At 40.7% G+C, this 12,759-nt stretch overlaps 1 protein-coding gene across 3 annotated transcripts in view; it reads right to left on the reverse strand.

Moving 5' to 3' along the window:
• mtcl1 (microtubule crosslinking factor 1) overlaps positions 1–12,759 on the reverse strand; it is a 49,425-nt gene that overhangs the window by 26,762 nt on the left and 9,904 nt on the right. The window lies entirely within an intron of this gene.

The raw sequence follows: 12,759 nt of genomic DNA on the forward strand, positions 1-12,759 counted from the left end.
GTCTAATAAGGAAATATATAGTCTAATGCAGTTTGCAGATTATATGACAAAACTACTCTGATTCATGAAACTGTGATGGTAACAGCCTGTAGTAAAGGCTAACATCTGGTTACCTTGTCTGTATTACAGTATTACAGAATGAATGGACACAACAGGTGACCATGTAAACTCTGCTCAGTATAAAGTTCAGAGTGAGTGTACAGATGCTGAAGAGGATCTGTCCTGTGTTGTGAGGTGAACCAGGGTGCTTTAGATCCCAACCAGAGCACAGTGTGCCAAGCATCTTATCCCAGCTCAGATTCAGCGTTTGCACAATTCTGTGAGGGGAAACATCTGCCTGTCCAGGGGGGAACCCTTCACTGTAGCCAATACCAGACATCACACGCAAAGCCCGGATAAAACACGACCGGCTGCACACCAGCTTAGCCTACCCATTAAAAAAAATCATTCATTTTTATCAGACGTCAGCTACAGTATCGTGATAGACAAACAGGTAGAGGAAGGGAGTAAGATAGGAAATGATGAGAGGAAAAGAAGAGAGAGAGAGAGGGAGGAAGAAATCCCCCCTCTGTAATTGCAGCGTGCAGAGCTTTCAAGTGCTGCCCCATCAGAGTTATTTAAAGATTCTGATGATCAGTTATGCCACAGCCAGGCTCCTTTCTAGGAAGCACAACCTGATATTAAATTTACAATCTCAGAGTCACATTCATATTTTAATGTAGTCCTGCTTTTTTAGACTTCAAACAGGACAATCCACCGATCACAGTTTAATCCTGGTAGCACTTTACACAAGAAGAACGTGCATCTAAACATCTTATTAACCTGAAGGAGTGAATATGAAAGGACTTAAACTGGGACTTTAAAGTCCACCACTAAAATATTTTGTTTTATATAAAACAAACACAGCAAAGGAGATTATCAACTTTTCTTTTTCCTCTTCGTAGTTCTCTCTCTCTCACTCTCTCTGTATATATATATATATATATATATATATATATATACATATATATGTATATATATAAAATATTATTCATCATTGTTTCGGCTGCTGCTGTTTAACAATACAATGGCCTCCTTGTGTTTCGCTTTTATTTTTACTAGGTATGAAGCAAACACTTCACTGTACAGGTTCTGTTGCCAGTCACAATAGAACCCGTAGGACAGTGTGAATCATTCATGGCCAGATGGGTGGAAAGTATGAGGGTGAACCTGTTTTGCCCAGAGCAGGAACCGACTTTGACTCAGTCGCTGGCTCTGCGACAGCAAAGGGGCAGCCCCATAGAAAAGGCAAACATTACTGAGCAGTAGGCAGCAGTTCCAGAAAGACATTTTTTACCTCTAATATTGTGTGTGTGATGTAAACTGGACAATGTGCTAAACATTGTTCACCTTGAATTTTCTGATGTTAAGTTTTCTGTAGCATTAATTAAATGTAGAGTTCACATAAAGTCTAATTTAGACAGGCTGAAGACAGCCTTATTTTGCTTTGAGTGCACAGTTCTTTGATCAAGTGCGTTTCACGAGCAATAGTTTCTGATCTGTCTTTTATCTGCATGTTTCTGTGGAAAACACTCAGACACAAAGAGCTTCAAGTTCCTGTCTGGCCTCTAGTTGCCTTCACAGCTTCTGCTCAAGTGTCTGCGCCTGATCCAAACTTAACCTCTGAACTGATGCACTCAAGAAGAGCAAGTGGACAACCCTTGACTGCCATCAAGTACATGATATGTTAGCCATGTTCAGTCCAGTCACTGCTCAAACCGTCTGGTTTTCTTTTGAAATAGAAGCTAACAGATTGTTTCAATTTGTTTCAAATACTTACCTGTTAAAATGACAGAGGTGATCATACATTACTATCGTATACATTGTGGTAACATACCTGACGTCAGTCTATCATTGTTTGAATTTGACCACGGCACATTGTAATTTATGGTTCAGTTATTTATTTATCAGCTACATCAAATATGTGAATCCACACCCAGACCAGCCTCAGCTCGGTGTCTGTTGCTGTATCTCCAACACCAGTTGTGGTTTAATTCTCAAACCTAGTGACAGAGCTAATCTCTCCAGGGCGACCGCGGATTAAACATCATTTCATGCAAAGCTCCTCCGAGCTCCACAGCGCCACAGTCAGGGATCTCTGATTTCCTAAATACAAGAGTCAAACTGAGGCTCAGAGAAAACAATCAGGTGATCAGAGAGAAAAGGACTTTTAAATGCTGGTTAACATTCATTAAAAATCTCTGTATGTATTTGGTTGGTATTTCTCTGATATTACTGCTGTAACTAACAGTAATTGATTCAGTGTGTTTCAAAACACAAAGAAATAGCATATTTTTCTTGACTAAGACAAACATGTTTAGTTTCTGAATAAACTGATGTCACATTCACTTCATTGGCCAAAATTCTGTAACATACAGGCTCCATATTGGTAACACTGCTGTTACCTACCATGTCCTTTTCAAAACACAGTGACCCACACCGTCGGCCTGGTGGTTGATCTGTAAACTGCTCCAAACACTAAAAGCTGCAATGGCCTTCACAGTCTCTGTTCAGACAGCACTGGAACACAATTGTATCATAAACAGTCCTATTTTGCCCTTTAAGCATCAGCTACAGCAAAATTTCAGTTGTAGGCAGCATGATCCATGCGACCAGTAACAGATATTTTCAGGTCATTACATGTTCAGTTGCTGAAAGGAGGCAGTCCAACTGTGAGTAGTGCTGTGGGAGTCATAGTGTTTAAATGCAAAGATACAGTATCGAAGTGATACACCGTAAGTTTTAGTAGCATAATCCACTCACATGCCGATCACTATGTACAGAATCAATAACATTAGCATCTCATAAAGCGAGGCCACAGAAACAGTGCAACAGGAGAAACTAATAAAGCCTTAACTTCAGATTGGATCCTTATAAGAGATGGTGTATTTCTCCAGATGCAAACATCACATGTGTCAATTCCATTTCTGTTTTTTCCTTCCTTGGCCTTTATCCTTAAAACAGTGTTGAATGATGAACAGTGCAAAAAAAGAATCAGCACTGATGGAACAGAATAAGACATTGGCTTTTTAACTACATGCTTCTTCCTTCTGGTAAGAACTTGGATACTACATTACCCACAATGAGGTTTTAACCATCAGCAGTTCTGGCTGGAGATTCGAGTACACTATGCAACTTTCCCATATGTAGCAGAACAGAGCTTGATGTTGATGGGTTGCCAGATATTATGACCCATATCATACTATTAACAAGAATATTTTAATTATTTCTTCATTCGTTTATTTATTTATTATTACTTATTTAATAATATAACAAAACCTATGCTCACTGCAATGAACTACATGCCACTTTTCATTCAGTGCTTGGTAACTGCAGTATTTTTTTTCTACACACAGGCACAGACACACTCATCCCTCTTTAGCATCATCTCAATGCCCTGCTCTCACGAGGCTGCTAACATGGGTTAGTGTCAGCCAGTCATGCAGTCACGCAGCCTGGCAGGCAGCTCCAGTTGGTATCGGAGCTGGCTGCAGTACTGGTGCAGCTGGTTTTACTCCCTTGGGAATCTACCAGACTGCAGGATTACAGATTGTAGCTACACAGTTGTTATCCTGCAGGGACCAAATAAACCAGGCGCTGTGGGCCCTCACTGACTCCTTCATCTATTTACTACACAATCTTACCCCTGTCCTCCTGTATTCCCACCCCCTTTCTTTCCTTCCTCTTCCTCCTTATTCTGGCACATCACCCATTAAGGACATCAGAAATGTAGGGCGTGGCTAATGTGAGTGTGCTGTTCTATCACTCTGCAAACCAGCTGGACTTCCGACCAAATTTAGGTCATTAATTTAACTGAAAGCATCTTTAAAGGCCTGCCTTAGGGTGCAGAATATGGCTGAAGGTTAAGATGAGAATTAGGATTTAATTAAGGTAGAGGTCAATTTAAGCTTTGAATTTAATTTGAAGGTTAGAAATAGGACAAGGTTTAGGAAAGGATATGAGTTACAGTAAGTGTAGGCATTCATTGGCAAAGATTTTGCCGCATTCAAACCAAAATAGAATTTTATTTACAAAAATGTCACATGTTCCAGTCTGGCTGGGAACATCTATCTGTTGTTCCCCGTCTCAGCTTTTACTCAGTGAAGCTCTACTCTACTGTGCCGCTGCTTCATTCTCACTGCATAATCTTGGAAAAACTGGTGCGTTCACAAGGGAAAAGGAGACTAATATATACTCTGACACGCCTGTTTGCATAAGACACTGAAGAATTTTTGGGCACGAACTGGATGACACCTCACACTGACATCACCAAAAACATCTCAATGAAGGGAGGAAAACATATTTTAAGGGTGGAAGGTGAGTAATAATGGGAACACAGCAAGTGTATTTTCAGCAGTATCTGTACTCTATATGACTGTGCTCAAAGACTGTAACATAGAGCGCAGAGCTGCGCCTGGCTCTGGTAATGGGATTTAACAGGAAGTGTGGTGTGACCAGTGAAAGGGGGCGGACTGGAGGGGTTGGTGGGAGAGTGGAGCACAAAAGAAGCTGCGACAGCCGCTGGATGCAGATAAACCCCTTCTCAGCCCTGATGGAGGAGGCTAAGTCTCCAGCACAACAGAATAAATAACGCTCACCCAGCGGGAGAGCTCAGACAGATAAGTGTCTATGAAATGTTTAGAGGCAGATTATATTAGTGAGATCTGGATGAATGAGCACTCAATCTGGACTGTAATCCATTCCAATAAATTAATTAATACTGCACACACACTTGATTGAATGCATATATGTGTAAGATGTTCTCTTTTAATGATGTAATTGAATTTTTCTCTATCCAAGAACACATTCTTTTTTACCTCCTGCTACAGTGAGATTTATGACACTGCGTTATTTTTAAAAGGATGATCAATCTTTTCTTGCAGCACCTGCAGTAGTCTAAAATATACTGGATCTGGATATACTCCAGCAGCCAAATATGAACCATGCAACCCAGTTAAACTCAATTTGCCGTTGAAAATGGTGCACATCTCCACGTTGGCTACCGTGAAGCCGCTGCAAACAGCTACAGCAGCGATATCTGAAATGGCTCTAAACCAATCAAAGCTAAGCGAATTAGTAATCCAGTAGAGTGCGCTGGTCAGGTGATGTGCACGTGTGTCTGGGTGCACACGCGTGTATATCTGCAGTCATCAGTCAGTGTATACTGCTGCATATGTGTGCACCAGGTGTTTGTGGGTTTATATTTTACTGATGGTGAGTGCATATGTTTGGCGGTGAGACAGGCTAGATGCAGCACTGTCTAAGGTCGTTCCAATGTCAGGCCATCCCCAGTGGATGTGAGCATCTTGTAAATAGACTCTGGTCTCTTTATCGCCCCTGCATCTTCAACATCTGCATCAGCAGCTGTCCAGAGATTGCTTTCCACCACTGATGAATCTAAGCTCTGCTCTCTTGAAATCGAACTTCAGAGAGGATGCCAGGGATGGGACTGAATACAAACAAATAAAACTTAAAAGGTATTTAAAAACTGATGCGTGTTGGTATGTTTATGTATACATAAACGCTGCACAAAACAAATCAAATGACTCCATAATGCAAATCAGGCTTATATTTCACAAGTTTTCAAAGAATTAACTACCCATGTGGTCCATGTGGTTCCCTCAGGCCTTGGTGGAGACCAAAACAGAGCTAAAATAAGTGTTTATTTGCCACAAACATGACTCCCAATGAAAACTAATGTTGGTCTTTATTCTTTTTTTTTTTGTATATTTTTTGTTCTTTCATTTCACTTTCTTGTGTCTATGTATGCATAGGACTTTAAGCACACTGTTTTTATTTTTCTCAAACTCTAAATGTCGAAAAAATAGATATGTTATGCTGTATAACATGCACAACCTTTACTCCCGACTAAAAACAAAAGCTCCAGATGTCAGGTCCTTCTTCCTGCCTATGCGATAATCATCCAATCCAGGAAATCACTGATCCATATCATTGCAAAAATCTAATTAACTGGTTATTGAACTAAACATGGTCTGTCACCCATATTTCATACAAATTGAGTCATAACTTTTCAAGATATTTTGATAATCAGTTATCATTGCATAATATGCTATTCACCTTGTTATTGCTTCGGCAATAAATCTTCAGCAATAAAAGCTGAGAATTAACAATGCTTCTATTTTTGGTTGCCCAGTTGAGACCTGCAGGTTCTATAGCAGCCTATAAATTAAGAAAACAGTCATTCTCACAGGACTCGTATCTTTAGCGACCTATGCTGACATGCACAGGTTATTTATCCTCTCGTATGGCAGATTGAGCACAACATGCCTGCCCGTGTATGTGTGTGCCTGCAGGAGGTCGCGTGCGAGCAGCAGAGGGTCACTCCCATACTGCTCCGCTTCTCTAAACTAGCCCTGACCTCAGTCTGAGACCCGACATGCATTAAAGAGCAGGACAATAGAGCTTTTATAGGGCGTGTCACTCCGCTTTCACTCATGCTTTACAAATCTCCCTAAACATCCCGACAGCCTGGCATCCTGGGTGCAGAAAACACGACTCCACACTGCCAACTGGCACAAAGCAAACACACAGGGTTGAGGCAAATTTTAGGTGAAATAAGAAATTCCAATGGAGTTTTCTACACATTTCCTGTACAGAACAGAATCAGACAGTAAAGGGCTGCACAATTTAGCAAACATAAATAAATGTATGTTGGAGCTACACAATATGTTTCTCTATAGTGAGTCTGGTTTCATAAGGTAACATAAGATCAGGCTTGTGATTAGTGAGGCATGAGTCTGGCAAAATGGATCTTGAATACCTCACATATAAAGTGCTGACTTGGCTGATCCCACAGTAAGAAGGGGGCAGGAGAGAGACCAGAGGCTATACTTCAGTGAGCGCTCCCATTGGCAGCTTTAGCTTCTCTGAAACGTATAATTACAATCAGCTCCGCCTCAGGGTCCCATCAAACATGCGGACTGGTCAGATTTATATTAGCTGGAGCTCTTAGAGAGTGTCTCCCAGTGCATAAAGCAATAGAATAAGATGCATATTTATATTACAGCATCAGCATCTGTAACCAGTGAAGCATTGTCTATGTGCAACCCCTCATCACGTTACATATATTTTGTCACCAGTGATGTTTCTGCAGGTCTGAAGACATAGACGTATCCAGTTTTTACAAGAAACAAGCAAAGATTAGAACAAAGTCAGGCAAAATACATGTTTTTTAATATGTAAATCAGAAGCATGTTTAGTCTTCTTTTGTAGTATATTGAAACCACTCAGTTTTATCTTGACTCTCCAAGCAGAGCTAACATTTGCACTTCTCACTATTATGTACTTTCCTCATCATTAATGCTTATTCTCCTAACAGTCTTATTCAACTCTCACTGGATGACAGATGAACTGTGACACTGTGCAGTATGTTTTCAAAAACCTGCATTAATTAAATACAGATGCTTTTAAACTTAGCTCTTGTAATAATTAACTGTTTCTTCTGGCTCGCAGTCAGACTCTACATTGCTCGGTTGCCCTGTGAACACCAGTAAACCCAGGGAAACCTTCTCACAGTAATTAATGACCCGTCGCCTGGCTGGGGTGTCCATCACTGGCTGCCATGGTAACGGGTGGTCTGAGCCACAAGAATCAAAAAATCTGACCAGGTAATAGAAAGACTTGAGATGAGGAGAGGGAGCTTCTCTAACACAGAGAATGGAGAAATTGATGTAATGTACGAAAGGAACATTTTACACATTTCATGCTCTTTAGAGCAACAACCAGCATGAAAAAAAAATCCTTTTAGAATCTGCTCAGCAAGGTAAATGGTAATGTTGTTAATTCTTGTTTTCCTTTTCTCACCAGGTGCCTTCAGCTGATTGGCTTCCACCTGTGAAATCCTGGTCTGACACCCACTGGCAAATATTCACTGATTTGCCACCTTATTAGATACTAATAAATAAAACTGACAACAGTTCTGTTATGTAGCCTCCCTTCATGTTTACATTTTTGATAAAACAGTTTTAGAGAAGTGTTTTATTCAGACATATGATCATTTTGAAATTTGTAGTCTGTGCTGCATTGTACAAGTTGTTTCTATTTCTATTATAAAACCTAGACTCATTGCTATAAATAGGTAGGACATAATAAGAAGACAGAGCTGACAGTGGCATCCCTCGAACAATTTCCACAAACAACAATTTGTAACAGTTTATCACTTGATCACAATTCAGATGTTTTGTGAGATGTCTTCTGTCATCAATGGCCTTCTGGCCTTATGCAATCAGACCTCAAACACATGACTATGGGCTGTTGTCTCAGCCAATCAGCTCAAGTTTTGATCATTAATCACCAATATATATTTTGGTGTTGTTATTAATCATTTTTTTTACTTTATGTAAAATCTTGTCCCATAAAACTTGACCTTTAGGCTGTGGCAGCTCTAGAAATGTGGCTGTGGTAAATGAGCAGACTGGCAGACTGCATGCAGCAGTGATAAACAGCAGGGTACTATGGGCCTGATTTAGACCCTTTCGCTCATGTGGTGGGTTGACAAGTGCAAAACTGGCAACCTCCCCCTGTGGGAGGTGGTGGTGGAGGCTAACAGGGAGACAGGTCCCTGGCTGCTGGAGGCCAGGAAGGAGAAGTGGTGATTGATATTTCTGTTATAAAAGGGACACGAGGAGACGATCGGGAACAATGAACCGAACAAGTACACTTTGAACAGATTTGCAGCACAGATACAAATGCCAGTAAACAGCATTTATTATCTTTGTGATAAATCCTCGTTCTGTATTGTATGGACAAGCTTTCCTACAATGTCAGTGTGAACAGTGTCTCAGAAACTCACATTAAATAGATTTTTAAAAAATTCAACTTGATTTTTTAAAATCAGACTAGAAATGAATGAAACTCACTATTTCTGATGTAAAGGTGTTCAGGAGGCTTTTGCAAACCATGTCTCTTCAGGGTAAAAAGTCTAAGTCATACAAGTAAATTAGTCAGTGTATTCCCTAAATGTTTAATACAAAGTGCAGACCAAAATGTAGCCGACTGAATGAATCAGTTGCACAGAACATTTCCTAGAAAATGTTTTTTTAATCAAGTAATAATTTGACATTTTGAGAAATTGGCTTATCACAGTTATCACATGGTCCGTGGTGAAGCCAGGAGACTGCAGTGGGCAGATCCCAAGTGAAAATATGTGTAGCTGTTGAAATGAACTGCAGGCTGGAGCTTTAAAAGTGCATGCAGTCTCAGCAAAAGCCTTCCCGCAGGAGACATGGGTGACAAAAAGAGGCCAAAACACCTGAAAGATATTCACTGTAATGCTCCATCTGGGGGTCATCTGAAGCCTGCACTCTCAACAACAGTTCACACGAGTGAAGCAAAGTGGAAGCTATTAAAAAAAAGTAGTGTGTCACAGGAGTCGACCTGTTTGTGGAGCAACACTAACAGCTATAAATGACACTGTGGTTCAGTCAGGCCAGTAGGAGGGTAGAGCTGCCATGTCATCTGCCTTCAAACTCCTCAGCAGGTCTGCAGAGTATTCTGGGAAGACGGAGTGGCAGCGTGCCAGGGGTGTGTAATGTGCAGAGATATGGGAGAGAGAGACATGTAGAGGGGGCAGAAAAGGCTAATGTCACTCCACACATGTCATGATGTGAGGATGAGATGGAGAAAAACACTTTTGTGAAGCCCCCAGGCAAAATACTACATTTCCCATGCTGTTCCTGCCATAACAAATATCTCAGACATGTGAAGGACAGGGATCGTTTCTTTTTTATATAACCTGTTATGAACCGGTTGGTACTGAGATTAACTGAGATTGAGGATTCTCTTTCAAAGGAGACTTACAGATACAGTGGGCGTTACTTTATTGTCCTGTTCACTCTTTTTCTCTTTGTTACTGTCAACAAATCCCATGAAAACACAGAGACCAACACTGTGTTTACTGACAGTCAGTGTTAGAGCCCCACAGTCACTCAAACGTGAACAAAAGATTTATATTTGATCAGTCTGAGTGACTGTAGGCGGCTACTGGACTGTCTGCTTTTGCTGCCTCTGCTACACATTTCTCAGCTGTCTCAGCATTGATTACATTTTGATTGATTTTCTGCCTTCTCTATTTTTGCACAGCCGCATTTTGCATCAATGTATCATTAGCAACAGTAGCATCTTCGCTTGCTTGTTCTGTTTGGCTTGTGACTTAAAAATGATGATATATGTGATCAAGAAGTGTCCAGCTCAAAATTTGACTTCAGCAGCTACTCAAACTTAGCAAAGGGGAAGTTTGTTTGATAAAAGTCTTCATACGTATTGGCCACCACCCTATTTGATCAAAAACCATTAGTTATAGAGATCTACTGCGGTGTTATTGTCTTTGCACTGTGGGAGGAAGCTGGAGTGCCCAGTGAAAACACAGGGAGAAGATGCAAACTCCACTCAGAAAGGCCCCAAGTTTGAACAGGATTTCAACCCAGAAGCTTTTTGCTGTGAGGTGACAGTGGAAACCACTGCACCACACAGGAAGGAAACCATTTCCATTCAATATCATAGAACAATTATGGTATTGTTATCCCTTGTTCTGCTGTTCATGCAACTTAATTCAAATGAATTGCATGTTATTTGCCCACAGTATGTGAGCAATACAATACAAAGGTTTAGCTATTTAAAAACAGAAAGTCACTGCAGTAAAATAAACATCCCTGGCCAGGTTCATTTAGGGTACCATTCATAATCAGCAGGAGTCGAGTTGGTTTCTGGGTTTTCATTCCGTGCCCATTGAGGTAACAGGTCACAGATGAACACAAACCTTCTGTGACTGTGTAACTGGGTACCAGACAACACAGAGTTTTTCTCGTCTGTGACAGGAGCCGGGATGGGATGAGGGTTGGAGGAGGACTGGGGATGACTGAGGTACAAGTGAACAACAGGCCTGTCCAGCTGGCTGATAATGAGGTTGCCTTCACCCCCACGCTAGTTTCTATTGCTCCCCTTCTGTGTGTCAAACAGTTCACAATAGATTGGTAATGAGAGGGAGGGGCCTTCGTCTCGGCACACATGCTGTCTTTGTGGCTTGAAAATAGTGGGAGGGGAGCGAATAAAGGAGGGAAGTAAGATTTGAAATACTGTGTTATTATCAAGTCCCAACAGCTCAGCAAGCTACCACAGAACACAAGAGCTAACGAACCCTGAGATCAGGTGGCAGCAGAGGCCCACAGTAATCTAGAGAGTCATTACCTGGACTTGTTCTTAGCCCAGATGGTGGTCCACATCAGTGGGTTTTTGTCTGTGGGACTATTACAGGGGTGAATGGTGGGTGTACAAAGTTCTGGACTCTTGACAGGGGAGGATATAATTGCGAGTACATGTAAAAAAACAAAAAAAAACAAAAAAAAAAACAAAAACATTGCGTCTGAATAAACTGGAGTCCGTGCCAACTTTTATTGCTATTAAACCATGATCACGCTCTGAAGTGTGGAAATACCATAAAGATCAGATAATTTACCCAAAAACAAATACAACTTGCCAAATATGTAAATAAAAAACATTGTTCCATGTCAGCCAACCCTGGTTGGTCATACCTACGGTGATATAGATACATTTAGATAAAATCATCCTCCCACTTTTACCTCAAATCCCAAAAGACTACCACTTCATATTCCAATGAAATCAGTGATACAGGTCTTTTATTTTAGATGAATTATTACTCTGATTTTATGACACATTATTTATTGCATTTTCTGTGTTACTGTATTAGATAAATACATAAGGACTGTAGAAACTGTGTGCCAGCATTCAGACATTTATTATTAGTCAATTGTGCTGGGAGAAGTGGTGTTTTATTATTCTTGAAAAGATCTACATAAATGAAAAATTTGTGATGACAATGAAGAAAATAATTTTAGGTTGGTGTACATATCTGCAGAGCAGTATTTGAATTTTAGTTTCAAATCCTGAAATTTAAGTGTTGTTCTTTTCCTAATGTCAATAGTGGATGAGAGACTGGAGCTATTCAGACCATGATGTGGTTGCATGAGGAATAAGAATCTCTAACGTTGCGGCTCTTGATGAAGGCTCGCCTTGGAGAGAAACAAGCTGTGCAGGCAGGTCCCTGTCCTTATTGCTGAAGTCATCATTTAATCATGACTGTTTGCAAGCAAGACGCAGGCCCAGAGAGCTGGGAGTGCCAGCCCCTATCAGCCTCCTCAGTCCTCCACTTCCTCTTATCTTCCTCTAACAAGCACACTTCACCTCAAGCCAAAGCACTAACTGCTCCATGTGCTTCCACCATCCTCAAATACATGCTGCTAACTCTGCTTTATGGAAAAAATACTCAGGAGGGTTTGTTCATGCAGCTTCCAAAACCTGTGTATCTCCTGAAATAGAGCACTTTGATGGAGAACGCAAAGGGATACTGCAAGCTTGACCAGGCACAGCTCTGTACCGATGTGCTTTCGAATTGGAAAAGTTAAAAGCATTGCAAGTTGCAAAGAAAAGAAAAAAAAAAACCTTACAAGAGACTTCTGCTTGTTGCAGGTTTACACGGTCAGGTCTGCAGAGTTTTCAGCTCCACAATAAATATTGTGTGCAAGGATCGGTACACCATGAAATTTCATTTGACGGTTTTAACATTTTTTCAACACTAGTGTCTGTATTCTACATCGCATGAGTTTCAGTATGTGCACCCAGGTAATAATTGTGACTAGGCAAAAAAAAGCATTATTCATTTGAAGTTATTGTAATCAATTAAGC

Source organism: Mastacembelus armatus, chromosome 17 (assembly GCF_900324485.2).
Source record: "Mastacembelus armatus chromosome 17, fMasArm1.2, whole genome shotgun sequence".
NCBI classification, from domain to species: Eukaryota; Metazoa; Chordata; class Actinopteri; order Synbranchiformes; family Mastacembelidae; genus Mastacembelus; species Mastacembelus armatus.